This window comes from Pteropus medius, unplaced genomic scaffold (assembly GCF_902729225.1).
Source record: "Pteropus medius unplaced genomic scaffold, Ma_sr-lr_union100, whole genome shotgun sequence".
NCBI classification, from domain to species: Eukaryota; Metazoa; Chordata; class Mammalia; order Chiroptera; family Pteropodidae; genus Pteropus; species Pteropus medius.
In genome coordinates this window covers 54,317,935-54,321,382 of record NW_024344378.1, presented here as the reverse complement: position 1 = coordinate 54,321,382, position 3,448 = coordinate 54,317,935, and the positions used below count along the sequence as shown (strand labels likewise).

At 32.9% G+C, this 3,448-nt stretch overlaps 1 pseudogene; it reads right to left on the bottom strand.

The window, feature by feature from the left end:
* Positions 1–346: 346 nt before the first annotated feature.
* On the bottom strand, positions 347–453 carry LOC120610096 (uncharacterized; annotated as a pseudogene).
* Between the last annotated feature and the right edge of the window lie 2,995 nt (positions 454–3,448).

Here is a 3,448-nt window from a genome sequence, read left to right as displayed (position 1 = left end):
AAAAATGCTTATGTCATCTAAATGTTGCCACATTGGCTGACCTTTACATGATTTGATTTCATTGGCATTCCATGAGGCAATCACTTTAATATTTGTCAAATTAAGCAAAAATAAAGCTACTAAAATCATCAAAAACCTATATTCAATATACATATATATCTTTATATGCACATTTTTATATATGTATGTGTGTGTATGTGTAATTACTGTAAGAAACAGGTTATTATAGGAGAACGATGTGTACCTTAAGGAATGATTTTTTTGTTTTACTCTCACTATTTCTTAAAAGAGAAAAGAAAAAAAAAACAGAGAAAGAGATAATAACAATAATAATTATTATTTTTAACACCTACAGCACCTGGTGTTCTTACGTAATCTCCCATCCAAGTACTAACCAGGCCCGGCCCTGCTTAGCTTCTGATCAGGCACTTTCAGGGTGGTATGGCCATAGATGAGATAATAATTATTTAAAGCCTCATTTCCCACAAAATGTTGGGATGCATTTCAAATTGAGAACAGCTCAGAAATGTTGTACTGGTCTTCCTGGAAGAAGACTAAATTTCTGAAGACTAAAGTACAAACACAGTATAGACATGCTATCATTGACTATACTGTACTCATCCTATACAATTGAATAATAATAAAAATGTATTTTTATATATAAAATGTTTTGCAGGTACCAAAAGATCAAATAAAAAATCCCATCGCCCCTGTCGTGTTCCTAGGCATACTGTGTACTCACTTGGGAAATGCTTCACAGAGCTCATCTCAGAGCAACATTTTGTTGTTTATAGGGCTGAAATAAAAGGAACCGCCATTCCCCTCGCTTAGGAGAGTCGCGATTTCCCGTAGCACCGTACTGCAGGTTAGGTGTGAATGACTACTGCAGACAACAACAATCATATTCTGCTGAACACTTGGTTACTGAGAGTCTTAGCCATGATCACCAGAGGCCTCACTCAAACTGCAGCTGTCATTTAATCTGGAAGCCGGTGGGTATTTTCTTAACATTTGCTTGGCCATTCTATTCTCTTTTTGGTTGGTCCTCTATATTATGATCAAAACAGGCTAATTCATGAAATTCTAAAAACAGCACAGTTCCTCCTCCAGAAGACTTTGCTGTTGCTACTTAGAAATGGTGTAAATCATTAAAGATGTGAGAAATTTACAAATATTTGGTCCTTAATCCATAGCACGGTAGATATTGGACTAGAGTGTAAAATAAAGCACTTAATAATGTACATAGGAAAATCAGGGAGAAAACTTAGATGCCAATTCCAAAATCATTTCTACTATTTCTCATTAGCTTAAAATTGGTCACATATTTTGAACAATAGTCACTGGCAAATTAAAATAACATATGCTTTATAAAAAAGGTCATACCAGAAAATGATTTAAAGTAAAAATAGTGGGTGACATTAATTTTCCAGTAAATAATAAATATGCAACTTACTTAATTATAAATGTCTAAATACCAGTTTACATAATAAAAACAAGGAAAATGAAGCAAAATCAAAGGTGTCTTGTAGAAATAAGCATTGATCTGTAGGCATATGAACTTGAAGGACAAAATACCGATGGCTCCAGCTGTATGCCATGTTATATCAACGCTGAATATCTTGATGCTATAAGCACTTGCCAGCTGGTGCCCCAAAATATGCATTTTTGAGCCTCGACCTTTTTCAGAGGAGAGCTTCATATTCCAAAAGTAGACGTTGACCACTGAAAGTAACCCTTAATATTTATTCTTTATAGAGAACTTTGTCTTGACTATCAGTTAGGAAGCACCTATATTTCTATACTTCATATTAGACTGCCAGCGGATGTGCCTGAGGTTCATGCTCTTCGGAATGTACAAGGGTGTTGTGTTTATAATTACATAATATATAGTTCTACTTAAAAAAATAAAAGGCTGGATCAGGACTTACATTAGACTGATAATTTCTAATCTTTTCAGAGTAAATAATATATTAAAATAACTACAGTGTACAGAGTATATAAACTCTTAATTAGCCAAACTTTGTATAAATCTTTCAAATAAGCAACAAATAACATTTTAGTGAAAACTCCAAGAACAAGGTTGATATCAACAAACTTGTGAGACCTCCCAGGTAATGTTAGATAATTGTGATAAATTTCAACACAATAATATATTTGATATGCAACTTATAGGTTTTTTACCTGTTAATAAAGACCATCTTTCTAATATTTTCCCAAAGATATAATATTTTAAATGAGAACATAGTTGCTCTAGAAATTAAAAATGTATAACCATCTTTTAAGAGGCTAACAACATTACTTCTATATTCAAAACAATGGAATTAATGGGATAACTAATGAATACCTCAAACCTTTTGTTGAATATAAAATGCATTTCTACCAAAATGTCTTCAACATTTGAGACCTTGAATTTTCACTAAACGGTGTTGAAAAAAACCCTGTTCTTTCTTTCTCCTATATGACATTGTCTATTATTAAAGAATGTTCTCAAAGAGCAATTTGCAATATATTTTCAACAGAAACCACTTAACCTCAAATAAGAGTTGTATGTATTCAATGTTGTTTGATTCAGAAATAGTTAATTTCCTTTCAATGGAATGTGACTTTTCCACAAAGAGATTTTAACCAAATTTTTCCCAAACTGCAGTAAAAGAAATCTTTTATATACTTTCAAATACTGTGCCTTTTTATTTAAAACAGTGTAAACATAACAACACCACCAATAATTGGAAAAAGACTGGTTATGTGAACACTAATTTCCTTGAATGCCCCCATGAAATTAAGAGTAAATAAAACAGACAAATCTTCAGGAGAAGTTTCAGTTCACCTCCGCAGTGGTAAAAATATTGCTTTATTCCAAATGAACATACAACACAATTTACTGTTCTTTTGAGGGCTTCTTATGAACTAAATACTCTGGGCTTTGTGATTTCAACAATTTATTCTTTCCATATTAATCACAGAAGCCAATGTCTTGGTCCACGTGTTGTTGTAGACTTGCTACAAAATAAATAGTAATGAGGATGATGAAAAAGCAAAGGGCAACTGTCAATTTGGTCATTGGCTTGTGTAAATAATTTAAGTACACATGATTCAAAATAAACACACATCCTCAACTCGCCTTGTGATACGGGTATCATCAATGAACCTATAGTTGCTCCTCTCAGAAGTATTCACATCAGAAAATGGTCTAGACATTGTCAAGAGTTTTATGGGACCCCACCATGCAAGTGACTTTGATTTAAGAACTTACTAAATGAATTTTATACTTAATGAAAAAATTCAAAGTGAACAGATCTAAGAGGGAAATTTTTTTTTTCTGAATATTAGATTCCCTGATGTTTCAGAACAAATTTTAGCAAGCTTAATACGCACACACATGCACACACATACTCACAATGAACACATGTGCATACAGCATACCAATGCTCAGGGGAGCTCACTCACA